Source organism: Acinonyx jubatus, chromosome E2, assembly GCF_027475565.1.
Source record: "Acinonyx jubatus isolate Ajub_Pintada_27869175 chromosome E2, VMU_Ajub_asm_v1.0, whole genome shotgun sequence".
Taxonomy (NCBI): Eukaryota; Metazoa; Chordata; class Mammalia; order Carnivora; family Felidae; genus Acinonyx; species Acinonyx jubatus.
The window spans coordinates 3,470,055-3,497,811 of record NC_069396.1 but is presented as its reverse complement, the minus strand read 5'-3'; the positions used below and the strand labels follow the sequence as shown (position 1 = coordinate 3,497,811).

Genomic DNA, 27,757 nt, shown 5'->3' with positions numbered 1-27,757 from the left:
TCTCTCCCTCTCTCTCTTTCTCAAAATAAATAAGTTTAAAAATAACCACCTCAAAACACCCAGCAGGAAAGGAGGGAAGGAAGTGGGGAAGGGAGAGGGAGGGAAGGATGGAGGAAAGGGGGCAGAAAGGAAGAAGGGAGGGAGGGAGGAAAGGAAGGGGGAGTGGGAGGAGAGGAAGAGGAGTGGGATGGAGGGAGGGGATAAGGGGGGGACAGAGGGGAAGGGGGAGGGGAAGGGGGAGGGAGGGGGAAGGGGGAGGAGAGGAAGAGGAGTGGGATGGAGGGAGGGGATAAGGGGGGGACAGAGGGGAAGGGGGAGGGGAAGGGGGAGGGAGGGGGAAGGGGGAGGAGAGGAAGAGGAGTGGGATGGAGGGAGGGGATAAGGGGGGGACAGAGGGGAAGGGGGAGGGGAAGGGGGAGGGAGGGGGAAGGGGGAGGAGAGGAAGAGGAGTGGGATGGAGGGAGGGGATAAGGGGGGGACAGAGGGGAAGGGGGAGGAGAGGAAGAGGAGTGGGATGGAGGGAGGGGATAAGGGGGGGACAGAGGGGAAGGGGGAGGGGAAGGGGGAGGGAGGGGGAAGGGGGAGGAGAGGAAGAGGAGTGGGATGGAGGGAGGGGATAAGGGGGGGACAGAGGGGAAGGGGGAGGAGAGGAAGAGGAGTGGGATGGAGGGAGGGGATAAGGGGGGGACAGAGGGGAAGGGGGAGGGGAAGTGGGAGGGAGGGGGAAGGGGGAGGAGAGGAAGAGGAGTGGGATGGAGGGAGGGGATAAGGGGGGGACAGAGGGGAAGGGGGAGGGGAAGTGGGAGGGAGGGGGAAGGGGGAGGAGAGGAAGAGGAGTGGGATGGAGGGAGGGGATAAGGGGGGGACAGAGGGGAAGGGGGAGGGGAAAGGGGAGGTGGGGGGAAGAGGAGGGGAGGGAGGGGGAAAGGGGAGGGAAGTGGGGAGGGGGGAGGGAAGGAGGTTGATGAAAGAACAGCCCATCAAGGAGGCAAGAGGCACAGGAAGCAGGCGTGGCCCCAGCTGGTGCAGGGACACAGGACAAGAAGCTGCACCAGGGTCAGGCAGAGGTGGCACCTAGGGGTCGCGTCAGCGTGCAGCGACTCTGTTTCAGCTTTCTAGAGTTCCCAGGTGCAGAATGTTCACAAAGCGCCGTTCCTCATCCCAGCGCCCCCGCCATGCCTCTCCTCGTCCAGCTCCTCCCTCCCCACGGGACGGAAGGTGGGCGGCAGGTGGGGGGTGGCCCTGGGGATCGAGGAAGAGCTGGGGTCCAAGAGCTGTGCGACCTCAGCCAAGGCACTTCCCTCTCTGAGCCTGAGGTTCTGAAGTTCGGCCCCCCCAGGCTCTGTGTCCTGGTCTGTGAAACAGGCATCCTGCCACCAGCCTCAGGGACGGTGGCCACCGTCACTGTCAGTCACTGTCACGGAGCAGTCCCGGGAGGGCACTGCATCAGAAGACTGCCCGGGGCATCCCGAGTTGGGTCCAGAGGAGGAGGTGCTCCCCCGGGGTGACCCACTCCCTCTGGGGTGGGGGCTGGGGGCGGAGGGCCAGCCCGGAAGAGGCCAGGGATGCTGCGTGGGAGAGGCACCGCGTGGGACGGGCTGAAGCTTGATTCTACACCTGTGAGTGGAGGCCTTCCTTCACGGTCATTCTCACGGCAACGACAGCTGACTGATAGCAAGTGAACGCTTTTAAAAAGCCAAGTCTTGGGGCGCCTGGGTGGCTCAGTCGGTTGAGCGTCCGACTTCGGCTCAGGTCATGGTCTCACGGTCTGTGAGTACGAGCCCCGCGTCGGGCTCTGTGCTGACAGCTCAGAGCCTGGAGCCTGTTTCAGATTCTGTGTCTCCCTCTCTCTCTGACCTTCCCCCGTTCATGCTCTGTCTCGCTCTGTCTCAAAAGTAAATAAACGTTAAAAAAAAAAAAATAAATAAATAAAAAGCCAATTCATGAGCCGAGATGATTATAAAAATTACTCCGCTCAGGGGTGCCTGGGTGGCTCAGTCGGTTGAGCGTCTGACTTTGGCTCAGGTCCTGATCTCACAGCTGGTGAGTTCGAGCCCAGCGTCGTGGGGCTCTGTGCTGACAGCTGGGGGGGGGGGGGCTGCTTTGGATTCTGTGTCTCCTTCTCTCTGCCCCTCCCCCGCTTACACTCTGTCTCTCTCTCAAAAATAAGTAAAACCCCTACAATTTTTTAGAAAGTAACGATTTAATGGGAGAAAGGAGATCTGGTGGGAGGGGTCCCCCCCTGGGTTCCAAGTGCAGTCAGGCTAGTTTAGGTATAAATGTTCTCTCTTTCACACTTTTGCAGGAGTGTGAAAAACCTCCCTTTCATATTGAATCCGGCTGTTTATGTTCCCTTGGAAATATCAGATTGTTAATTATTTGCACAACAGCTTGAAGTAGAACAGGTTCTTTCTTGCACCCAGGCACAAAAATCCCCCTACGCCAAACGGCCACAACAGGGACAGGCAATGATACAAACTTCCTTCCTCCCGCGGTGGGGGGCGGGGGGGGGACCTGTCCCTCCTCTGCGCCATCAAGATAGATGGGGATCAGCTCTTTGCACACCACACGGCGTTCTCTGAAACCATGAGCATCTCCAGGGCAAGGACACGCTTGGCCAAGTTGTCTGTGCCTGTTTTCACAGCAGCCTTCAAGACACTACCACCAGCCCACAGCAGTGAGTGCCTGCAGGCTCACCTACGGGTTCGCAGTGCAAAGGGAAAAGTCAACCGGTTTGTTCTCTGCACAGAGCAGAAAAATTAAGGCAACGCGCCCGGCTGGCTGGGGGGCCAGAGTGGGCGGGGAGGTGCCTATTTCTAGAAGGCTGGCCCCTGGGGGGGTCTGTCTGCTGATTCCCTTCAGTTCCTACTTTTGCAGCTCAGAAGCTGGGCTCTAGAGGGGGAGATAAAATCTTTCTGGAGTGAATCATATAGGTCTAGGGTTGGAAGTGGCCGTAGATAAACGGTTCCTCATAAAATATAGAGTGTCCGATTACGGCATGGGACATACTCATATTAAAAATCCTTCATCATTTATCTGCAATTGAAAACTGGGCATCCTGGTTTGTTTTTTTTTTTTTTTTTTAAAGATTGTCTTTTCTTTTTTTAAAGTGCTTATTTTTGAGAGAGAGACAGAGCGTGAGTGGGGGAGAGGCCAAGAGACACAGAATCCAAAGCAGGCTCCGGGCTCTGAGCTGTCAGCACAGAGCCCGATGCGGGGCTTGAACCCACAAAACTGTGAGATCATGACCTGAGCCGAAGTCGGATGCTTAACCGACTGAGCCACCCAGGCCCCGCTTTTCTTTTCTTTTCTTATTTTTATTTTTTTTTTCTTTTCTTTTTTTAAAGTAGGCTCCACACCCAATGTGGGACTTGAACTCACAATGCTGGGATTAAGAGTCCCATGCTCTACCAACTAAGCCGGCCAGGTGCCCCTTAAAAATTTTATTTTGGGGGCACCTGGGTGACTCAGTCAATTGAGCATCTGACTGTTCTTTCGGCTCCGGTCACTATCCCAGGGCAGTGGGATTGAGCCCTGTGTTGGGCTCTCTGCTGAGCATGGAACCTGCTTAAAATTCTTTCTCTCTCTCTCCCCCTCTCCCCTGCTCGCAATTCTGTCTCTCTCTAAAATTAAAAAAAAAAAAAAATAGGGGTGCCTGGGTGGCTCATTCAGTTAAGTTCAACTTCGGCTCAGGCCACGATCTCACGGCTCCTGAGTTCGAGCCCCGCGTCGGGCTCTGGGCTGACGGCTCAGAGCCTGGAGCCTGCTTCAGATTCTGTGTCTCCCTCTCTTTGCCCGTCCCCTCCCCATGCTCTCTCTCTCAAAGGTGAATAAGCATTAAAACACTTTTTTAATTAAAAAAATAAAATTAAAACAGTAACAGTAAAAAAGATTTTAAGTAATCTCTACCCCCAATGTGGGGCTCGAACTCGTGACCCCAAGATCAGGAGGCGCACGCTCCACCGACAGAGCCAGCCACGGGCATCCCGAATTCTTATTTGCTAGAGCCAGCAGCTCTACACAGAGGCAGCCGTCATTCTAACATGGGCCTCCCAGATGAGGACACGGAGACCCAGAGAGGGAAAGTGAGTGAAAGGCAGAGTCCAGCTGGAAGTCTGACCCTGGTCTCTGCAGAGCCACCTCCCAGAAGAGATCAGAATAACCCTCTCGAGGTGGCAGGTGGCGCCTCCTGAACAAAGACCTCACCTGAAGCCCAGGGAGAGGGCAAGGGGGAAGCATCATCGCTGAGGAATGCGACACTCTGCCTAAGTGGGTGGGCCCACGGCAGGAGGGAACCAGGTGCCGCTCCCAGCCAGTGGGGGTGGGGGGGGGTGGGGGGGGTGGGGGGGAGGGGGGACCTGGGCAAGCTGTCCACACCTGGGTCCGTGTTGCAAACACAGGGGAGCAGATACTAACAGGCTGGGCACGCTGGGCTCCCCGTAGGCACAGGGAACATCTTGGTTTTCTTCCTTCTTTAGAAAAGGCACTTTCTTTTTGTCACAGGCTTAGAATTCCTGCAATTCCAGCCAGAGGGTCTGTGCCGGGAACAGATGCTACGAGCGTTAACACGCCTCCCATCCTGGTACACAGAGTGCAAAACATGAACATCTCCTGGCCTTTGCCCGCGGGCCTGCAGGAGGCTGTGAGCTCCTCTCTGAGAGACAGCGCGGGGACAGAGAGCCCGGGGACAGCTGCCAGGGGCCAGCAGCAAGTGAGAGAGGATGGGGGGCAGGGCACCCACTGACCTTGCCAGCTACTATTCTGTCACGGCACAGGGTGCTTCCCTGTGATTGACCGTGTAACTTTGAGCAAAATACTTGCCCACTGCCTGCTTGGGCCTCTGTGTGGTCAAGTTCAATGCTTGAAAAGGTTTGTGTACCTTTTCAAATGTCATATGCCAATAAAAGTGTTTATTTCAAAATAAGAAGTATGCTGTTAGAAGTCAAGATAATGGTTAATGAACCACGGGTTAATTTTAAAACATGTGATTAAAAGGGCGCCTGGGTGGCTTAGTCAGCTGAGCATCTGATTCTTGATTTAGACCCAGGCAGGTCATGATCTCACAGTTCGTGGGTTTGAGCCCCATGTCAGGCTCTGCCCTGACAGTGCAGAGCCTGCTTGGGATTCTCTCTCTCCCTTTCTCTCTCAAAATAAATAATCATTAAAATAAAAAAAATGCAATTAAAAAAAAATTTTTTTAAGTAAGCTCCACACCCATGGTGGGGCTCGAACTCACAACCTTGAGATCAAGAATCATTTGCTCTTCTGACTGAGCCAGCCAGGTGCCCCCCAAAACACGCAATTGTTTGTTTAAAAAAAAATTTTTTTTTATGTTTATTTTTGAGAGAGAGAGAGAGAGAGAGAGAGAGAGAGAGAGAGACACAGAATCCGAAGCAAGCTCCAGGCTCTGAGCTGTCCGCACAGAGCCCGATGCGGGGTTTGAACCCACAAACCGTGAGATCATGACCTGAGCCGAAGTCGGACGCTCAACCGACTGAGCCCCCCAGGCGCCCCATGCAATTGTTATATTCCAGCAGCCTTGATGACAGGAGCCACAAACTACCAGCCCACGGCAGTGAGTACCTGCCAGCTCACCTCCAGAAGGTTTTCAGTGTAAAGAGAAAAGTAAGCGATGCACACTGCCTGTGGGGGACAAGAAGCCAGCACTGGCTCCCAGGGAAGACTGTGGCTGGGGGGCGTGGGGGGCCGGTGTGCAGGAGGAGATTCCTGGGGGAGCTCTACTTCTGGATGTGGGTGCACGCTTTTGATGTGCACATATTACCATGTGTATATTGTACCGTGATAATATTTTAATGGATGGTGGGGGGGTTTGCACTTGGTGGTCCCAGAGGCCTGGCCTTGCCTCTTTCCCACCCCATGACCTTCACAAGCCTCTGTGTCCGCCTCTGTAAAATGGGGATAACACCAGTATCCGGTCAGAGGATGAAAAGGAACAACTCAGGTGATGGGACAGCTCCCACCACGGGGTCTGGTACGGCGGGGCTCGCTCCATGTTCAATAGCACTGCTCTCTTTCCATGCCACCTGAGGGCAAGTTCCAGGCTCAAGTCCTCAGAGGGGACCTAAACTCCGGCTCAGCGTCCACTGAGTTGCACCCCACCAGCAAGGGCTTCCAGGGAGAGGAGATTAGGTGGTGAAGCTTTCAGCCTCCTTGGGGCTTGCCGAGGGATTAAGTCTTTCCATAAATACACTGCTTCCCTCCCTCCCTCCCACCCTTCCATCCATCCGGAGGAACCGGTACCCAGGATGGGGACGAAGAACCCAAGGTGGGTGTGGCCCGGACAAGGTAAGTGGGAGGGCTGGTGCAGGGATGCTTGGGGGCTGGGCAGGAAACACCAGGGCCTGCCAGTCCAGCCGCGCCTCTCTGAGCCTCAGCTTCCTCATCTGTAAAGTGGGGTGTTCGTCCCACAAAGGCTGCACGATCTCAGAAGTGCCTTCACTCCGCTGCCTTCCATCTCCCCTGTGGCTGCTCAGCCGGCACAGGCTGACCCTGCTGTGGGTTCCACCCAGGCCCCAGAGCCTGGCGCCTCGGGACAGTCCGACCGCACTTGACCCCGCCCCCCACGCGGCCGAGCGAGCGAAGCTGCGGGTCTCCCTTAATTAGAGCCTCCCCGGGTTCCGCTGAGCTCTGCCTGCCCGGAGAAGGCGCGCGTGCGTTCACACTGGTCGCCCTTTGCGGTTGCAAACCTGCTTTGATGCCCTGGGAGCCGAGGGGGCCCCTAAGTGAGGCGGCTCATAAATAATATAGTTTGAAATACTCGATCGAGGGGAAATGGTTCCTCTCGAGGCCTCCTGCCCCCACCCCCGGCTGGGCTCCTTTCCAGCTCTGAGGAATGGCGGTCTGGCCCATTCCCGAAGAACTCGTGACAGCGCGGGGTGTCGGCTGGAGAGTGGGGGGCCAGAGGCGGCCACGCGCGGACACACCCCCCACCCGCCCCGTGTAAGTTGCAACACGGCCAGAGGGGCCCAACTCTGCCCCAGCCCGAGTCTCCGCAGAAAAGTCTGCGAGAAGTTAGGGGGACGTCCGGGCCCGCGAGGGTTCCCCGCCCCCCTCCCCCCACCGCCCCTGGGGACCCTCTGGCCTCCCCGGGCGCGCCCTTGCCGCCGCGGGAGCCGGCGGGGCGTGGACGCCTCTCGGGGGACTGCGGCTCTCGGGGACCGCGGCGTCCACTGGAAGGGGTGGGCGGGCAGCACGGGGCACTCACCGCTTCCTGGGGGGCTCACTGCGGAGCCGCGCCCGGGGCGCACGGGGCCCACCCGGGCGCTGGTGGCGGCGGCGGCCGGGCTCCGGGGGCCGCGGCGACGAGCCTGCAAGAGAGAGCAGCGGGGGTCATGGCCCGGGCCGGGTAGCGCACTGGGGTCCCCGCTCCGCCCCGGCCGGCGCTCCTGGCCGCCGCCGCCGCGAGCACGCCTCCCGCCCCCCCCCCCCCCCCCCCCCCGGCCACTCGGGGCGGTGCCGCCCGCAGCCCCGCCCCGCCCGCGGGCGCCGGATCGCACGGCCCGGGCGCGGGGGCGGAGCGGGCCCGCCCGCCGCCTCCCGCCGACCGTGCCAGGGGCGCGCCCGGCGCCCGCGCCTCCGGCCTCCCGCCTCAGTTTCCTCTCGCCCTGCCCGGAGGAGGAGGAGGAGGAGGAGGAGGAGGGTGGGGCCCAAGGAAAGTGTGGGCCCCTCCCCGGGGCTGGGTGCCAAGCTCCCTGAAGCCGTGCACCCCTGCCCGGGGGAGGGGGGGGGCGGCGGTGCGTGGAGAGGGGCTCCGGGGCCACCCCCTACCGTGTGGTCATACTTGAGTCGGCCCCGTCGCCCGGCTGCAGGGAGGGGAGGCTCCAACATCCCGCCATCCCCAGTCCCCTACCCCTGCGCGGGGCCCTGGGGACAAGTAAGCAACGTGCCCCCACGTTTTAGGGGAGCTACGGGGCCTCGGATGGCCCTCGTGATCAAAAGGCAGCCTCCCTGGTGTCGGGGTCTGGCCCCTCTGCTCTCTGCCCGCGCTATCACTCTTCACCTCTGGAGGTGACAGCTTCAGATATTTGCTGATACCCAGCTGGGAGTAACTCCCCAGTTCCCCTCCCGGTGGGTACAGAGATCTTTTATCCAAATGGGTTTCTTAGGAGGCTCCCTGGTGTGGAGGTCTCGGCTGGCACCGACCCAGCTAGCCAGGAGGAACAAAAGCGTCCCCTCCAGGGTTCTTTCTGTCCCTCATGCCAGCTCCATCTAACACGCCCAAAGTCTCCACACCCTGTGCTGTGTGTACTTCTGGAGGCTTGGAAGGGGAAACTGAGTCACAGAGCAGGACAGTGACACTCCCTTGGCGAAAGCAGGAAAGAATTGAGTTGCAGGAAATAGAGTCAGCATCCTAGCTGTGTTCGCCCTTTGAGTCATTCCTAAAAATGCTGCAATCTTTTTGTATCAAAGTCAGGAGTGACAGGTAGAAATGTATCCGGTTCCCCTCCCAAAAGGACAGAAGGGGGCAGGGTTAGGGACAGGATGCTCCTTCCATGGGTCCCCACTGGGAGGGAAGGTGGGCTGCCCAGGGTCTTGCGTCCTGGCTGTGAGCTGTGGGGCAGGGCTGCTCAGAATTGTCTCCTTCAATGGTGGCAACACAGGTGTGGGGGAGGCCCTGGGGACGGTGGGCACAGCCACCAGGGCCTTGTTCCTGCCAGGTGGAGACCAGCGAGGCCTTTCCAGCAGGCAGAGAAGTCCTCGGCCGGCTGAACGGATGCTCATTGTGAGATCAGCATTTCCGGGCCTCGGTTTCCACAAGGGACAAATGGGGATCTATTCGTGTCTACAAAACCTTTTGGAGCACTTACTCTGCGCCAGGCACCGGGGAACCCCAGTGTGTAGGATCACTGTCAGTGACAGCGTCACCTATGCACGAAACCCCCACGTCATCACCTGCTCAGGACGGGCCCTGCGAGGGGGAGACCCTGATGCTCTCTCCATTTCCCCAGGGGGCTGCGGCACAGGCCAGCTAGTGGGCCCAGGGAGAGACTTTGTCCCCATTCAGGGCGGGAGGTTGGGGGTTGCTACCGAGAGGTGGCCAGGAGGATGCGTTTTGTCAACAGCAAGGGTGGAGATGAGGAATGCAAACAATCCAGGTTAACTTGCTCCTCCCCCGCCCGGCTCCCCCTCCCTCCCCCTCCGTCCCCCGGGGAACAGGAGGGGTTGTGCTTCAGTGTGTCAGAACTGCTCAGGGTCTGCACTTGACATTGACATCCTTCAGGGGCTGGGTCATTCTCTGTCATGGGGGCCGTCCTGGGCACTGCTGGGTACTGAACAGCATCCCTGGCCTTCACCCTCTGGATGCCACTAGCATCACCTCCCCCTTTGCAACTTGTGACAGCTAGACACCTGTCCAGAGGGGGGCGCAGTCACCTGCTCATCCCCTGAGTGGATTCCAGCGGTTCTGGGGGGGGGGGGGGGCGGGGGGGGGGGAGGTGAACAAGCAGATAAATGAAGATGCATAAAGCAAACGCCCAGGCCCAGGCTCACCCCAGGGATCCCGGCCTAATTGGTCCAGGCAGAGCCCAGGTAAGGGTGTTTTCTAAAAACTCCCAGGTGACACACGCATTGGCTGCTCCCATGGAGAACCTCGAGTCTAACGTCAGAGCCCACTTGGCAGACTGGGGACTTAGGACACATCAACCAAGTGCCGTGTGTGACACGTGTGCAGATCCTGATATGCACAGACCTGCTAATGAAAAGGTATTTGTGAGGTAACAGTGGAAAAAGGAACAGAGTCTGGGGATTAGATAATATTAAGAAATTATAAATTTGAGAAACAGCTGGACGTAGGGGAAGGCAAGGAAAACTATGATAAAAACGGAGAAGGCAAATTGTAAGAGACTCCTAAATACAGAGAACAAACTGAGGGTTGACAAGGGAGGTGGGTGGGGGATGGGCACTGAGGAGGCCACTTGTTGGGAGGAGCTCTGGGTGTTGTAGGTAAGAGATGAGTCACTGGATTCTACTCCTGAAGCCAAGACTACACTGTACGTTAACGAACTTGAATTTAAACTAAAAAAAATGAATCCTTACTAATTTTAATAGATACGGCAGTGGTATCATTGTGCTTTTAAAAGCTCCTGTTAGCGATGCGTATGGAAGTGTATTTATGGGTCAATTTGGTACGAGGAGCAGTTTGTTTTAAAAGTGTCCAGGAAAATAAAAAGGTGGAGGAGAGGGGCACCTGGGGGGCTCCGTCGGTGGAGCGGCCGACTTCGGCTCAGGTCACGATCTCGCGGTCCGTGAGTTCAAGCCTCGCGTCGGGCTCTGTGCTGACAGCTTGGAGCCTGGAGCCTGTTTCGGATTCTGTGTCTCCCTCTCTCTGACTCTCCCCCGTTCATGTTCTGTCTCTCTCTGTCTCAAAAATAAATAAACGTTAAAAAAAATTAAAAAAAAAAAAAGGTGGAGGAGAGAGACAAAGCAAATGACGGGAAACGTGGATAGTTGTCGAAGTTACGTGGATGTTCATCAGGCTGTTCTCTCCACTTGAGTGTGTGGTTGCCACTTTCCAAAGAGAAGCACCTGACGGGCTTAGTCGGTGGAGCTTATGACTCTTGATCTCGGGGTCGTGAGCTAGAGCTCCACATTGGGTGTAGAAATCACTTAAATAAATCTTTAAGAAAAGAAAAAAGAAAATTTCCAAAAATAAAAAGATTTTGGTTTAAAAGAAAAAGAGAGAGAGAGAGAGAGAGGGCCTACGTGGGCACTGTTCTTCTGGCAGCCGGGTGAGGTACCCACCCCCTGGAGCTTGGGCTTGGTGTGGAGGTGGGGTGGGTTCTGGGAGCGGAGGCTCACCTTGCACCCCCACCTGGAAGCAGCCGTTCCTGAAGAGAGGAGTGGGCAGAGGAGGGGGCAGCCTTGAACCTGCAGGCCGGGGGCCCCACACCAGGCCTGTGACCAGAATCACCTGGAGCTTTGGGAAAAGGCAGGTGCTGCAGGCCAGGGGAGGCTTCCTTAGGTGTGGGCCCGGCCGGGCGGCCCCTGACACCTGTCCCCAAAGCCCTTCCTTTTCAGCCCCAAACCCCTTGGTCTGCAGAGGAAGTAGGACGGTGGGACCAATTCCTCCCGGCCCGGCCCCTCCCCTGGGGATGAACTCAGCAACAGCTTCCTGTGCCGGATTCAGCAAGAGTCCCCAGCCCCGACAGGGTGCCTGCATGTGCCAGAGGCTCTGGGCTCTAGTGGGTGAACAAGACCGTCGAGAGCCCTGGCCCCGTGGACATTAGGGGCTGCGCACTGAGAAGGAAACTAAAATGGTAGGAGGCTGTGAAGGGTGGTGGCGGGGAGCTAACACTTTGCAGAAGGTGGCCTTTCGGGAAGCCTCTGGAGGGCATCAGGAGGAAACGCTAGCTTCGGGGATTCTGGCTTCAGGGCAGGTCCCAAGAAGGGCAGAAAAGGGAGCACAGTCATAGGACAACTTCCTCCCCCTGACACGTCTCCTCCCCCACTGCCCTAGCCCCGCCGGCCCCTCCTGACTTCCAGAGCTCTGAGCAAGGGTCCCTTTGCCAGTGTGGAACCACAGTCTGTCGTGGGTTCACCGGCCATGTCGCTGAAGGTCTGTCTGTCACTAGCAGGTAAGCCCCAGGAGGCAGGGACCAGGTCTGCTTTGCTGACGGTCACATGGTTGGCAGAGTGCAGGCACTCCACGCTTCAGGGAGAATGGGGTGCGAATGAGTGGACGAAGAATTACAAGTCCTCAGAAGAGTTCTGGGGGACTAGGGGACCAGACGCGTCCCAGACGCTAGGGCCCATTCCCACAGGGAGCCATCTGCCAAAATGCCAACCAGTGCAGTTGGCTGGGAGAGCTATAGGGGAGAGCCCCTCTCCGAGGGTGCTGTGCCCAGATACAGGGAGGAGCTGGTCCTGTCTCTGTGACCTGGTCACTTGGGGCCCTTCTCAGTTGTCACAGAGGGGCTGCATGGAGGAGGGTGACAGTCCCCATCTGGGCTGCATCAGGAGATGGGGCCAGAGGCCACGGAGAGGAGGGGAGGTGTGGTTGTTCCGGACACTTTCTGGGCCTAGACGGACATCAGGCAGGCCCGAGTCTCAGCGGGGACCGAGGGTGGGCTGCGATCTGGGACGATCGCAGGACAGCCTGTGATACGGCACAGGGTTGGGGTGGGGGGGTGGTGGTCCTGCAGTCTGGCCTCCTAGCAGACCCCACATGGGTCTGAGAAGCTTGGGTCTTCCTGGTCACTGTGATGCAACCACCCTGTACCCTGGGAGCACCACCAAGTCACAGGTGGCTTGGAGGGATCTGGGTCATCTGACAATGGCAAATCCCCATCAGCTGACAGCAGCCCCAGCCTGTGTCATGAGCTGCCCAAGAACCACCTGGCCGAGCCCACGCATCCCACAGAACTGGGAGGAAATAGAACACAGTCGTCGTTTCAAGCCACTTAGCTTTGGGACATTTGTTACACGGCAACAGATTGCTGAGACAAGCTTCTACGAAGTGCCAAGCATAGATGTGATCTGAGTTAATGCTTTGTTTAAGCTTGGCCTTAGTTTGTTGCAGTTAGATTTATGAATTATTCCACATGTCCAAAAAAGCACAGAGCATGAGAAAATGTACACGTACAACTTGCTATATTTGCTTGGGTTTCTGTTGTTGCTGTGACAGATACTCGAAGCTCTGTGTGTCCCCCTCCCCAATCTCATCCCCTTTCCTGCCTGTCCTCCTGGCTGCGAGGCTGACTGTCCTTCTGTGCCCTGCTGGATACCTGTGCACTCACAGACGGTCTGCAGTTGTCTGGGTTTGCCTCTGGAGGCGCCTTGCCAGGCGGCGGGCCTTGACATCCCATTTTACAGATGCGGAAATGGGGCTCGGAGAGGTGGACCGAGGATGCCGGGCTGGAGAGGGGCAGGGCTGGCCTCTCTCACCAGGACCCTCCAGCACGGGGTGAGTGGCAGCTGGCTCTTTCTTTCCGAGGGAGCTTTGGTGTGCGTGCATGTGCTCGCACCGTGCTGCAGGACGTTGGGAACGTGGGCCATGGGACTGGGGATTGGGGATGGGGCGCCTGGAGTTTATTCCGCGGATGGGAGGGTGGACGGGAGCGGCCCTGGCGAGGCCACGGCCGGGGCCGGGGGCCGGGTACACGGGACTGGTTGTGCCATCCTGTCCTTTTTTAAATCACAATTTTTCCTTTGTATTCATTTCATATATTAAGCAAAATGCAGATAAATGCGTTCTCCTTCACACAGGACACAGTAAGTGTTCTAGATATAAATAAACACTGGCTGGAAACACTCTTGCCAATGTGAGTCTTACAATGATAATTCAGTTTTCTTCAAATGTCTCCACATGTATGTTTGAAAATTCCCTAAGTAAAAGTTAAAGAAGAAACACAGGCCCTGGGGAGACAGGCCCCAGGAGACGGGGACTAACTAGGTGGCTGCACGGGGGGACGGTCTGTGCTGGGCTGTCTGCCCCACAGGGTCCCTCCCCAAGAGCCCTTGCTGCTCTGAGGTCGTCAGCAGGGCCACAGGGGCTCAACCCCACCCTGGGGGAGGCTGAGACGCCCCCTCTTCACGCCCCAGGCTGGGTCTGGCTCCCTCCTCAACGCTCCTCAAATGCCCAGGGCCCTCCAACCTCCATGACCACACTGTCCCAGCAGTTTTGTGCCCCTGGGGGATGGTGTGAGGGCTTGGCTGGGGGCCGGCAGCAGTGAACGAGTCTCATCCCTGCGTCCTGGTCGGCACGCGAACCTGGGGAGTCGGGAAAGAGCCTCACTTTGCCTTCAGGGAGCAGCCGTAACTTTGGGAGAACCAGACAGATTGGAGCTCACGCCCGTGATGAGCTGGCCTGGGTGCCGGGCCCCACGTTAAGTTGCGTGGCCTTCCGAGGCAGACGCCTTGTACAGAGGGAGGGCTGAGGCCGGCAGCGGTGCCTCACTTGCCCCAGGGCTTGGGCTGGAGGTGGCAGGGCCTGGGTTTCTACCCGGCAGTCAGGCGTCCCTCGCTGCCCTCCATGCGCGCTGCGGCCGGAAGTCAGCGCGCGAGCACAACTGTCCCTGCCCGGGGACCATCGGGGCTGCCCGTCGGGGGAGAGGGCAGAAAGTGGCCACAGGCAAAGCAGCATGTGCCCACAGATGCAGAGTCACGAGATTCGATTTATACGTCACCAAAGTAAAAACCTTCAAGACACACCATTACAGAAATTAACGGACAAGCCACAGACTAGAAGAACTCATTTGCGAATCATGTATCTGAGAAAGGACTGAATACAGAAAGACGCCTTAAGACTCAATAATAAGGAGGCAAGTAACTCAATTAAAAACTTAAGTTTAAGGGGCGCCCGGGTGGCTCAGTTGGTTGAGCCTCTGACTCTTGATTTCAGCTCAGGTCATGATCCCAGGGTCGTGGGATCGAGCCCTGAATTGGGCTCCGCACTGAGCGTGGATCCTGTTTGGGATTCTCTCTCTCTCCTTCTCCCTCTCTCTTTCTCCCTCTGCCCCTCCCCTGCTCATGTTCTCTCTCTCTCTAAAAAAAAAAAAAAGAAAGACACTTAAATTTAAGTTACAAAATTACATTCAAAACAGATCTGAATAGGGGCGCCTGGGGGGCTCAGTCGGTTAAGCGTCCGACTTCGGCTCAGGTCACGATCTCGCGGTCCGTGAGTTCGAGCCCCGCGTCGGGCTCTGGGCTGATGGCTCGGAGCCTGGAGCCTGCTTCCGATTCTGTGTCTCCCTCTCTCTCTGCCCCTCCCCCGTTCACGCTCTCTCTCTGTCCCAAAAATAAATAAACGTTAAAAAAAAAACAAAAAAACAAAAAAACAGATCTGAATAGACAGGACACCAGAGATGTACGCGGGGGCAGGGAGCACGAGAGAAACAGAACGCTCAGGGTCCTTAGTCCTCAGGGAAATGCAAATGAATGCCACAGCGAGGTGCCACCTCACATGCATCAGGGTGGCCTTCAGAGTAATAAAGGGACCCAGCACATGTTGGGGAGGCTGTGGGGAGGCTCTGCCATCGCTGCTGGGAATGTAAACTGACGCGGCCACTCTGGAAAGCAGCCGAGAAGAGTCTTCAAAGGCTAAACATACCATGATTCCACCTGGGGGGGGGAGAGTGGGGGGGCGCAATGACATTCTGGGTCCTCGAAAAGACTGGTGCACGCATGCTCACGGCGGCTGGATCCACGACCCACAGGTGGAAACAGCCCGGTGACCATCCAGCAAGGGCATGCGGGGCGTTACTGAGCCGTGAGCTTGAGACCTGGAAATGCTCACTTCAGTCGGATTGAAAACTCGCGAGTGTTCGAGTATGCAAGACGGTGAGCGCTCAAAGCTGATGGTAACTTTGGGAAGTTACTTTTGGCCAAATATTTCAAAAGAAAAATTTTTTATTGTTGATTTTTGAGAGACAGAGAGAGACAGAGTGTGAGCAGGGGAGGGGCAGAGAGGGAGGGAGACACAGAATCCGAAGCAGGCTCCGGGCTCCGAGCCGTCAGCACAGAGCCCGATGCGGGGCTCGAACTCACGAACTGTGAGATCATGACCTGAGCCGAAGTCGGGTGTTCAACCGACTGAGCCACCCAGGCGCTCCTAATAGCCAAATATTTCAAATGCAAAATCACAGAAATTATTTTTTAAAAAGCTCCAGAGCCAATGGTGTTTAATAGTAGGTGTGGGTGAGACTTTTCACCAGTGTCCAGGACTCTGGGGTGAGGCCTGGCAAGGCAGGAGATTTGGAAGCACCAACCTGGGCTGGGGTTGGGGTCATGAGTGTGGAGAAACAGGGGGAGTCCCTGGCGGGGGCAGGGATGAGATTTGTGGGTAGTGGACGGGTGGGGGGACAGGAAGGGGCGTCCCTGAGGGGTCAAGGGCTGGATATATGGGCAGTGGATGGGGGACAGGAGGAATCAAGGACGGGTCCCCATCCTGTGTCTCCTTCAGCCCGTGGGTGAATTTGCTTTGTTGAATTCATTTCTATTTTGGCAAGTTCAAGCAAACAGCAGATCTTAGAACCATCTTGAAGACAAAAACATTGGTACTTGGTGATCTGTAGTGAGTTGGTTACTTCTGATCGGCACTCTTGTTCATGTACTAGTATGTTCTAAAACGACAGCAATGCCACTTATGTGAAGTCATGTCTGGGGACCTCACCTGTCCACACCCCGAAGCCCTGTGCCAAAGATCACCCAGCGGTCAGAGGTAAGACCCAATCCAAACCTTTTGCCTTTATTTTACATATTATTGAACAAGTCTGGTTTCTCCAGCTCAGCTTAGAGGGAGTCATTTCAGAGGGGGTCTGGATGGGCCAGGGGAAAGCGAGGGCAGGGAAGGACATGGACCGCAGATGCCGTAGGCAGCAGGGGCGGATGAAAGTTCTGGACCAGAGAAGAACGAGGAACTAGGAAAGCAGACCCAAGGCCCAGAAAGTGTGGCCCCTGGGGACAGCGGAGACACAGTCTTCCATGCTCAACAGGGCCTCAGGGTGTCGCCATTCAACTGTCCAGCCTCGTACCTACCGGTCACCATTTGTCACGGAGAAAAGGATGAAGGTCATTGGCAAACATTTCCCACGTAAAACCATCAGACTACGTGTGAGCACCGTGTCTGACGGGTGTCGTTCAGTTGCCTGAAGCCCTGAGTGACAGATTTCTTCCCAGAGTCCAGATGGGTGAGCTTTCTGCACATTTTGGAACAAGAGGGGAGCCGCCGACACTTCAGACCGGGCTCCCCACTGCTCCGGGGTTACTCTGCAGGGCACCCCAAGCTGGAAGCCTTGGGGCTCTTTGTTCAAGCTCCGCCTGGCTTAGCCGCTCCACAGGCGGCTTCAAAGTTAACCTTTCTCAGGGCATCACGGCGGCCCCGTGGAGTGCAGGGCCCGGGCACCTTGCCCAGGGGCCGAGCCAAGCTTTGGTGTCCGTCTTCCTCGAGGCCTTGGGCAGGCACAGCGGCTGACTCACCACCCTCCACAGTGTAGTCCTGGCCTCCCGTGGGCTTAGGGACAGCGCCGGCAGGGTAGGGCTGGGAGGGAAACGAGGGTGCTCGCCCAAGGGGGCCCGAGCCGTCCTGCAGGACATCGTTTCTGTGGTCGGCGTGGGGCTTTCCGGGAGGCCCTGCTGCGGGGGGGTGGGGGGCGGCCGGGAGTCTGGCCCGGCAGAGCCGGGGCGTCTCTCCCAGGCAGCTGGTCTCCAGGGGCCCACCCCTCAGTCCCCGGAGGCAGGGGGCCAAGGGGCTCATAGCTCTCAGCCTTGGCACAGGCGCCAGGGGTGGGGCCGGGGGGCCCCAGCTACGCCAAGGATGTCTTCCTCTTAAGTGTCTGATTTCACTCACTCATTCACCAAACGCTCCCCGGGCGCCTGCCACCAGGCACCTGCCGGGCAGACTGTAGGGCTGCATCATCCCACAGAAATCTAACTCCTGCCCCGGTGCCGCTTACAGATTTCCTAGCAGCCTTGTTAAAAGGAGTGAAAACAAGACAGGCAAAGTGCATTCTAGGGGTCTTTCGTTTAACCCAATGTCTCCAAAAACGATCGTTTCAACGTGTAATCGGCACGCGGCCTGGCGAGCTGCCGAGGCCGGCCCGCATTTGGCGACCGAGGAGACCCCAGTGCACACCCACCCGATGGACGCCAAGTGCCAGCTCTGGCCGCGGCGCCGAGAACTCTTCCCAGCTTGTGCAGTGGAAGGAAGCGGGCAGCATCTGGGAAACTCATCCCCCGCCGCCCAGCCACTCCACCGAGGGGTCTGTGTCCTGGGACATGCGCACGGGCAGGCAGGCACGGGGCTGTTCGCCCAGCACCCTGGGTCAAACCGCCAACTAGGAACTGCCGTCCGTCAGAAGGATGAACGGACACCCTGGGGCGTGGATAGGCGGTGACCTCATTCGGTGGAAGATCGCACGGCGGCCAAGGGGACGCGACCCAGACCTGGGGGTGTCCGCACGGGAAATACTCAAAGGCACAGCGAGTAGGGAAACGCACGGACGGCGTGATGTCGATTGGAACACTTTGGAAAAAAGACCAAGTGGAAGTCGCACACCCCCGCAACGCGACCCGACTCGCGGGGAGCCTCCGGGGAGCGCTGGACTCTGGGAAGGGGGAGAAAGAGGCGGGAAGGGGGAGGAAGCCAGAGGCGGTCTCAGCTCAACATTTCAGCTCCGAGCAAAGTCAGCAACTGCGGCGAGGGGCTCCTGAGGGTCGTACAAGAGCGCGCGTGAAGGTGTTCTCTGAACGAAAAAATAAAGAATGGCCTCGCGAAGGTCACCTGCCCACCCCGCCGTTCGGTGTCCCCCCCCCCAAAGATGGGGTGAGAGTACCTACATCACCCAGCTGATGTGGAGCCAAAGCGTGGCCATTTTTTCACGACCAGCGTCTGATAAGAATCGCAGCCGTGAATATTTGTGGAGTGCTTAGCGTGTGCCCGGCACTAACGAACCGACCCGATGACGACGAGGACATTTTACAGATGAGGACACGGAGGGCGGAGAGGTTGCCCAGCGTTGCCGGGGTTTGAGCTCAGCCAGCCAGATTCAGAACTGGCCTTTTCACTCCCTTGCGCCTACTCAGTGCTGATTCGCTCTCCTTTCCCAGACTCGGAAACGACTTTTCAAGCCTGCAGGTGGCAAGTCGAGCCCGGTGCTTGGGGCCCCGGCTAATCCCCGGAGAGGCAGGTGGGTCTTGCTCTAGCTGCAGATGGCCCTCCCCTGCACGGACAAGCCCGCCTGGGGACCAAAGAGCCACCTGCCGACTTTAGCCCCTGCCCCCGCCCCCCCCACCCCCATGCGGCCAGCACACCAAGTTCAAAGGAGTGCACCAAGTTAAGACTGAGGCCATCAGCAGCCCCACCTTTGTCTCCAGCTATAAAAATATTCACCAGGATGGGGGTCTACACGGAAGGGGGTTCTGAGTCCTAGATCTACCTTCAAGGTTCCCCCCCCCCCCCGCCCCGCCCCCGGGGCCTTGGAGAGCGGCTCACTTGGCTGGAAGGCCTGGCTGCCTCATCTGGGGAGCAAAGGAAGTGCCTGCTCCCTGCAGCATAAAGACAAAACCCGAAGGCTTGGAGGGTCGCTGCTGGGCGGCCACACAACTGGGCAAACAGGTGAACGTCGTCTTCCTCCCGGGGCGCTGCTCGCCGACAGCGAGAAGAAAGTGAACTTTCTTTTCAACATTCCATTTAATTCCAGTATCTCATTTAAACTGGACCGAGTCCCACTGAAGTGTGGTTGCCACTTCTTTCTCTGGTCTATCATCTTTAGGTTAACCCCCCCCCCCCCCACACACACACATCAGGGTGTATCTGGCTTCTGATATAAGACAATAAAAACCCAGGTTTAAAAATTCACAAGCAGAGGTCCAGAAAAGTGTCTGGCATCCCGTGGGCACCCAGGAGGTGGTGTTATGTACTGAGAGAAGTTGCATGGTGAGGCAAGTAGAGAGGGCTCTTCCTAAAACTTAGAGAGGTCTGGAGATGGGGCAGGAGACGGGTCCGCTCTTCCCTCCAAGCCCCTCGCAGACGCCCCCGCGAGGCTCCCAGTGGCAGCCCCCTTACCTCTAGGAGAAGAGATCAGCGGCCGTCTTGCGTCTCAGGCTGGGGACGGTAGCTTGTGTTTCTGGGATGGCCATCTGGGCTGTGGCTGCTGTCCCCTGCTGGCCTGGCCCTCGCCCGACTCTGCCCATTTGGACTAAATGCCTGGCCTTTGCAGAGAAGGGAAATTATCTCTAAGCTCAGGCCTTCCAATGGCCCCCGTGACTTTCGGAAGCTTACTCCGTGCGATTAATCCCTGGCTCATATCCCCAGTTCCCGGCCTTGAGGACAGAGGAATGGACAGACTGGAGATAGAATCCACGTGGCAAAGGGAGTCAAAACCACGACGGTGGCGGTGGCGGGGGGGGGGGGGGGTGTTGGGGAAGAGGTGGAGGAGGTCACTATTTCTGAAAAGCTCTCCTGGGAAGGAGGCCCTGGGGGCTGCCGCCAGGGTCAGAAGGGGATTGCGGGACACAGCTTATGTGTAACAGAAGGGGAAATTTCTGGCAATCGGAACGGGGCGATGAATTGCCTCGAGACCCAGTGACTCCCCAAGTCCGGGTGTGCCTGGCACTCTGTCACCACACTGGGGCGGGTCTCCCCTCGTGAGGGAAAGCAGAAGAGGTGGGGTGCTCCAAGGACGCCCGCGTGAGGTGCGGACAGGCAGTGCCGGGGCGAGAGGGCAAGGCTGATCCTGACCTGGGGGCTTCGACCTGTCACAGGCCAGGGCAGAGAGCAGATGAGCACAAGGACACGCTGTGGGCGGAGCCACAGGACTTCACACGTGGCAAGGGCTGTGTCTGGTAATAAGACAGGCCTGGCCGAGAGCAGGGATTTCCAGTAAGCTGGTAAGAAGCGAGTCAGCCGTGGCCAAGGACAAGCCAAGGACGCTTGCTCAGGCCTGCGAGGCCCACCTGTGTCCAGTTGCCATGCCACTTCTGGGAAGGCAGCAAGCAGATGGGCCTCTTTTCCCAGCAGGCTCCCCAGGCCACCACTTAGCTTCGGAGACTCCGGAGCAGGAATGAGGGCATCGCTACAAGGCTCTGAGCCTGCGGGAGTGAAGAGCGTTCCTGGAATGAAAGCCTCTGTGGACCCCAGGAGGCCGAGGCATCGGAGAGGCCCGGGGGGTACTGGCGTGCTGGGCCGTCCAGGGCCCAGGCCCCACCGCCACGCCGAAAAGCAGCTGGAACCAGAGGCAGATGGGGCTGGAGAGGGGCGGACGTGGGTCTCCTGCTCCCCGTGGGAAGTCTCGGTGTCTGAGGACCCGTGACTTGGGCCCTGAGGCTGTGCCCTGGTCACTGCTGTGGGACACCTTTGTGACTCTCCCTCCCTAGAGTTTCTTTAGGGGCCCCGCAATTCCAGTGCTTCAGCAAATGCTGTGCTGGGGTGTGCCAGTCCGCGGGTGTAGACGTTGCTGATGGCTGAGCTCGGCCTCTGCTCATCTCACCCGCCCCCCTCCCTTGGCCACTTCAGGCGCATTCATCATGACAGAACCGATCTAGGGGACAGGAGCTGAGGCACGGTTGAACCCAAGGTCCCCGGGGTAAGCGAGGGAGCCCCAAGGCACCTCTGAAGCGGGAGGGAAACGGCCACGGGGCCATTTTCCAGGCCGGCCCCGCCTTCTGCAGTTCTGTTGACTCCACGCGTGTCAGCAGCAGCCTGGCTCAGCCGCTCTCCCGCCCCTGCTCAGCAGACGGGACGCAGGTGAAGCGGCTGCCACACAGAGCAGGAAAGGCCTGGAGGACCGTCCTACCTGCCTTCAGTCCCCTCAGCCCTGGCATCCTCAGCTGGGATCTCAGTCCCTGTCCCAGGGCCCGGCCGGCGGCGGCAGCAGCAGCAGCAGAGGCCTGGCCAACCCTGTCTCCACTCGTACCTGGTGACCGTGTACTTCCTGCCACAGGCGCACCGCAGGAAGGAGGCCCTGCGTTTGGGGCTTTCGTATCCTGTATCCTGTCAGAGCCTGGGTGGCTGGGTGGCCAGGCCTGTCAAGGGCAGGGTGGGGCAGGTCCCCAGCAAAGGCCCTGTGGCCACGGACTGGGGAGGTTTTTGCCTTCCCTGGGGCTGGAAGTTCCTGCTTCAGGAAAGCTAAGTGTGTCACCAGGAAAACAGTTCCCTGGCCCTGGGAGGGGCGGGGGGCTGGCGGATCCGTCCCCCTGAGGGTGGAGGTGAGCCGTGATGTGCCTGTCAGCCTGTGGCGCTCCTTCCCCAGTGACTCAGCAAACCAGAGTGGCGGCCCAAGCGTCTGGGGTGCCGGGGAGGTCTGGCCCCAGCTGACGGCTCCGGTGGAGCAGGGACGATACACGACAAGATTTATTCAGCTCCAGGCTTAGCCAGTGACCCTCGATCTCCCACCCAAATTAACCCACGCACAGTGAGACAGAGAGCCCGGCTCTGCGGGGGGAGCTCGTCAGGGGTCATTTCCAGGCCTCCTCCCTGCGGCGTGTTTCTGGGGGCCTGGAGTGGGTCTGGGTTCCCCGGCGGGGGGGGGGGTTCAGCGAGCGGGAGCAGCTGCTGGCATCTCCGGGGGGTGGCAGGTGAGGCGGTCAGGGAGGCCCCAGGGAGCCTCTTGGTCGTCAGCACAGACGGAACTTGCACAGAATAACGTTTCCCTATTCTGAGTCTCTGGAATGTTCCTCCCCTGCCCCCCACCCCACGGAGCCTGTGCAGGCAGCACCCCGACTTCCTCCCTGAGGCCTCAGGGATGCGAATGGAAACTGTGCAATACTAGGCAGTCAGCTGAACCCTGGCCCCCAGGCCCAAGCCCCATGCCTGCGGGTTCCCACACCCACTGCCGGCTTCCTCCAACACCTGTGCCTGCTCCTCTGCGCCCACCCCATCGCCCCCACCCACACTGCTGGGGCGGGTCCCTCCCTGCCACCCTGGCCCTGGCTTGGTCCTGCCTCCCTGACTGCTCAGGTGGGCACCCCCAAGGGACGTGGCTCTGCACCTCGGCTTCCAGCTTCCCCAGAGCGATGGCTCTTGCCTATGAACTCAGCCCCTTCCTGGCCGCAGAAGGGGGCCTGCAGCCCTGCCTGCGTGCGGCCCGTGTGCACGGTGGGCTGCTTGGGAGAAACATCCGGGAAGGGAGCCAAGGGACCCCTTGCTGAAAATGGGGAAATGCGCAGGTAGGTCCTAACTTCCTTTGGGTCCTGGGCTTCTCCCCATCTGCCTTGCTGTACCGGTCCCACAACCAAAACACCCTCCTCCCCTCTTCTCTGCTTCCAGCCTCCCCACTGTCCTGGGATCAGCCCTGCCTCGGTTTCCCTCTGCCTAGCTGTGAGCGGTGGCACAGAGTGTGGCTGCGTTGGCAGGTGCACCAGCCCACCTGGATAGCCGCACTTGAGCCCATAATTATGACGAAGAACACCACCATCCCTCCCGGATAATCCTGTAAAGCCTGGATGAACAGTGCCTTTCTCCCAGGGCTCCAGCCGGCACAGAGCCGGCTCATAAAGGCGCCCCAGGTCTCCAGGACTGTCGAGGAGCCCTTCTGAAAACTACCTCTTAGCGCAGACGTAATTTAGCAGAGAGCTTGACCACGGGGCAGCCATTTTATCAGCAGGATCTGCAAATGACTTTGGGCTCCTCAGAAGGCAGGTGCTGAGTAAATTCCAGGCATTATGGGTGATTAAGAGAACAATTCCACTCTGGAAAGACTAGGTCTGAACTTCGGGACAGGACAAGGAGGGAGGCCGGGATGGCGGAGGCAGGCAGCCACAGGAGGGGTCTTCCTTTAAGTCCTGCAGAGGTACATGTCCTACGTAGGCTGGGAGAAACCCAGCCGAGGTCCTCACATCAGTAACTGCTGCTCCCTGTTTGCCTGGGCCAGGCATTCAAGCGGAATCTCAAGCTTCCGCTACTCCAGGACCGAAGGAGCCGGATGCTGTGTCTCGGGGCGGGGGGTGGTTCTGACCCTGAGTCACGGTTGTGTGAAGCGGTCCGGGGATCACTGGGGCATTTGAGCTGTGCACATGTGGACGGTTCTGCTTCCTGACATTTTCTTCCCGTTAACAAACGGACTCCCGTGTTTTTAATTTGCTTCCCCTTGATGACATTCGTGGAGCACATTTTCATACGCTCGCTGGCTGTGTGGATATCTTCTTTTGGGAAGCGCCTGATCAGCCGGGCTGTCTATTTTTAAAGACTGATCTGTAGTTTTTTTAATATATTTGGGTAGACACATTGGAGTTTTTGGTTGGGTAACTGTATCATAAATCTCTTCTTCTGCCCTGTGGCCTCCCTTTTCACAACCCTGATTATGTCTTTTAAATGAACAAAAGCTCTTGATCTCAACAGAGTACAACGGATTGTTTCTTTATAGGTCCTGTTGAAAAATCTTTGCTGAGCCCATGTCATGAATACATTCTTCAGTTACCTTCTGGAAGCTGTATCGTTTTAGACACAGACCAATAATCCACGAGATGCCACCACAAACCATCAAAATGTCTGAAATTAAAGACTGCCAACACCAAGGGTTGAATTTAGGAGACAAATGTAAGTGAGCAACGTAACAGTTCGGAAATAAACTGTTTACATAGTCCAGCAAATATGAATTACACTCTTATAAAGGGGTTTCATGGCACATCTCTTTTAATAAATTTAAATCTAAGACTTGAGAATTCAAAGATCCAGAGTTCTGACATTTAGGGAGAGGTAGTTAGAAGGATATCAGCAAATGGTGAGAGTTCAGATGACTTTTAGTTTGTACCTTTTTTTGTCTGAGCTTATCTGCAGTAGGTCCCTGTGGGTATGTCTTAATACATGGGGGCCAGGGCAGGGCTCTGGGGAGCCACATGAGTCTCACTATAAAGGCACCTCCTGGAAAGGAGCAGCACAGGACAGACTGGAGCCCAAACTTTGAAAATTAAAGACGCAGGGCTTCTGGGTGGCTCAGTCGGTTAAGCATCCAGCTTTGGCTCAGGTCACGATCTCAAGGTTTGTGGGTTCGAGCCCCGCGTCAGGCTCTGTGCTGACAGCTCGGAGCCTGGAACCTGTTTCCGATTCTGTCTCCCTCTCTGCCTTTCCCCGCTCACGCTGTCTCTCAAAAATAAATAGACATTACAAAACAATTTAAAGACGTGTAGGACACCTCAGAAGGCAGAGGGAGTGTTAAGACATTGACCTTGCTCTATCCTCCTGGGTCTAGGGCTATGAGCTTGTTCAAAAGCTATCAGTCTGTTTCTTTTTCTTTTGTTTTTTTTCAACGTTTATTTATTTTTGGGACAGAGAGAGACAGAGCATGAATGGGGGAGGGGCAGAGAGAGAGGGAGACACAGAATCGGAAACAGGCTCCAGGCTCCGAGCCATCAGCCCAGAGCCTGACACGGGGCTTGAACTCACGGACCGCGAGATCGTGACCTGGCTGAAGTTGGACGCTTAACCGACTGCGCCACCCAGGTGCCCCTGTTTCTGACTGTTCAAATGTTAAGCATACATTTTGTGCATTGTGTGTGCAATATGTTTTAAAAAAGAAAAAAAATCAAAGAAGCTCCCCGCTGAGACAGAGTTCACTCAGGAGCCCTGAATTCTGCCAGTGTGAGCCCAGTCGAGCTGTGAGTTCTCAGCTGCTGACCTGCCCAATTAGGTTTCACAGTGCCAGCCTTATGGTCCAGCTCCTCAGGTCCTGGCTGTCTGGGTACCACTGGGTGAATCTCTGGATTTCTGTGGATGTGAATCTACCTGCCACAAATGCCAACTTTTGGGCCCAGAATCTCAATGAATTGGGATGCTTGGGGTCTGGGCCCAGGAATCTGCACAAATTTCCTAATATTTTCCTTGTATTTATACCTTCTATATCTTAAATTATGTCGTAAGGTCCTCCAAGTTCTTTGCATCTCCATATCCAAGGACATCACGGCACATTTGACTTTCTACCTTGTCTTTGGTGGGGGGGGGGGGGGGACGGAGGATGGAGGCAGGGAGTAACTTTGTTTCTTTGCCATCTTCTGACATGAGCATACACTGACGTCACAGTGAGGACGAAAACGTGTTAGCACCGGGCTGGGGCTTTTCTGCTCCTGGTCTCCTAGGAGAGGGGCCACACCTGGAGCCCTTGCCTCACCTTCCCTTCTGGTCTGTGTCTTGGGCAGACACGTCAACACCCGTGCCCTGGTTCCCCCTGCAAAACGCAGACGTGGCCCTGAGACATCATAGCGGGGTTGGGAAGGTAAACGTGAGGAAAGGGTTAGATATAAGCTGCTGTTGTCTTTCGAGAAGGCTGCTTTCACTTACTTATTCATTCGACAAACGTGCCCTGGATGTCTACTGAGTAAGCGCTCTGTTCTTTCTCGGTCCGGCCTGGAACCGTGACAACATTAGCAGTGAAGAACCTTCCTCAGCGCAGCCCTAGCGTGTCCCGCTAAGTGCCAGCACATGGGGTCTTCACGACGTTCCCGCACGTGTCACCGCCCCACGTTTGACAGGACACGAGACACACCTTGCACGCAGCCGCAGAGCAAAGGCGGCAGAGCTGGGGTTCACACCTGGCACGCTGGGCCACTCACCGCCACACAGCCCCTCCCGCCGGCTGGCGCCAGACCCTGCTGCCTCGTGCGGTCACCTAAGGCGGGGGGAGGCACGGCGGGAGGCAACGGGAAGATTCTCCCTTGTGAGAAAGTCGACTCTGAGATGGTCGACTCTTCTCTAGTAACGAGGCAGATGCAGAGCAGGGACCTGGATGGTACCGAATCCTGTCCACCTCGGGCTTCACTTAATCCTCAGTGCCCGAGGAGCATCCAGGGCCCTCGGCGAACTGGCCAGTGTCCTGCCTCAGGACAGGCTCCCTGGCCACTGGGGACTGTGCCAGGCCAGGAGCCTTGCCCACGCAACTTCACGATGATTCTGAAATGCCATTATTTACAGGTTTGTAATTGGTATCTGGAACGTTTGTTCAGACAGCCCTAAATATAGTATGTTACTCTCTCTGCTTTGCGAGGCAACACAAGTTCGAGCCAAAGGTTCCCTCCAGTCAAATTCAAGCGGATGCTTCGCTGGCACCAGACGCACTGCTTTCGAAGCAAAAGACCAAGAACACAATTCTTGGCAGCTCTAGAGCTGGGCTCGGGCTCATCATCTAAAGAAAAACCTTCAGGTCCCTGCAAGGAAACAGCCACCCCAACAAGTTAATCCTTAAGGAACAAAAGGACCCTCAGAAGAAAAGCAATTTATTCTAAGACACGGAAAGCTGATCAGATTTTGCATCCCATTCGAAGGTATCTTCGACATTTTTAAGGAGACACAAGTCAGGATCATGGGGATAAAAATATTCAAGTTACCCCCTGGACTCTAAAGCATATGCAAATGAAGTCGGAGCGCTCTAACTGCCTACCTGAGAGTTGCCGAGGGGACACAAACCATCATTTGCTGCCAGGCCTTGTCGGTATTGAAGGGAAAAAAATCCCACGTTTAAGAGGCATCGAGTTGATGGAAAGCCTCAAGAAATGTCAACTAGTCAAACGGAAGTCTATCTTTAGACTGCGCTCTCTTCGCTAACGTGGCTAAAAATGCCCGCAGGGTACGGAGATTGATTCCCCTGGCTCTTCTAACGTCTGCCTACCATGATGTCATAAAGTAGCTACTGTGTCAAGATACGTACAATACCAAAGAGGGGCAGTTATGGAAGCAAGCATTTTTCTTTCGTAGCTGAGAATCATCATACGCAGAAACAACAGGTTTTCAAGTATATCAGAAAGATAAGCTGTACAACCAAAGCTAATTACACAAGGACTTTTTACACCAAGGAGGCTTAAAAACACCAGATTCCCGGGAAACAGACTTGAAGATTTAAATTGCGGGGCCCCCGGGGCTCAGTTGGTTGGTTCAGCGGCCGACTTCGGCTCAGGTCGTGATCTCGCGATTCGTGAGTTCGAGCCCCACGTCGGGCTCTGTGCTGACAGCTCAGAGCCTGGAGCCTGCTTCGGATCCTCTGTCTCCCTCCCTCTCTGTCCCTCCCCAGCTTGTGTTCTGTCTCTCTCAGAAATAAACATAAAAAATTTAAACTGGTCAAGATTTCTAAGTTGTTTTGCATTCTAAATCACCCTAACTCAATTAGAATTAGCAAGACTGATTTTCTTCTAGCAAGCACAGAGCGCTTTTGTTATTTGTGAAGTTCCTCCTGACTTTTCCACGTTCGGTGTCCCCAGTTCTTCAGGCGACCATGGTTAGAAATGGAAATGACATTTTATCCATTAATAATTTATCCTGCCCGTTTCGTACTGGATGGGTGCTATGGTAGAGACCACAACATCCACCAGGGTGATT

At 56.8% G+C, this 27,757-nt stretch overlaps 1 protein-coding gene and 1 long non-coding RNA gene across 3 annotated transcripts in view; one reads left to right on the top strand and one right to left on the bottom strand.

Annotated features, from left to right (window-relative positions):
- The window catches only part of CE2H16orf74 (chromosome E2 C16orf74 homolog), a 33,305-nt gene extending 25,971 nt beyond the window's left edge, over positions 1-7,334 (bottom strand). The window contains exon 1 of one of the 2 annotated variants that reach the window (XM_027076349.2): positions 7,226-7,334. The gene's annotated coding sequence lies outside the window, so the exon portion shown is untranslated. Of the gene's footprint in view, positions 1-1,615; positions 1,870-7,225 lie in introns of those variants that run through there. The other variant, XM_053211204.1, reaches the window with a different exon arrangement.
- Positions 7,335-11,109: 3,775 nt separating this feature from the next.
- LOC128313317 (uncharacterized) lies at positions 11,110-15,073 on the top strand. Its single transcript, XR_008293839.1, has 3 exons — positions 11,110-11,276; positions 11,477-11,594; positions 14,112-15,073. It is a non-coding gene; the product is annotated as an uncharacterized LOC128313317 (long non-coding RNA).
- Positions 15,074-27,757: the final 12,684 nt, after the last annotated feature.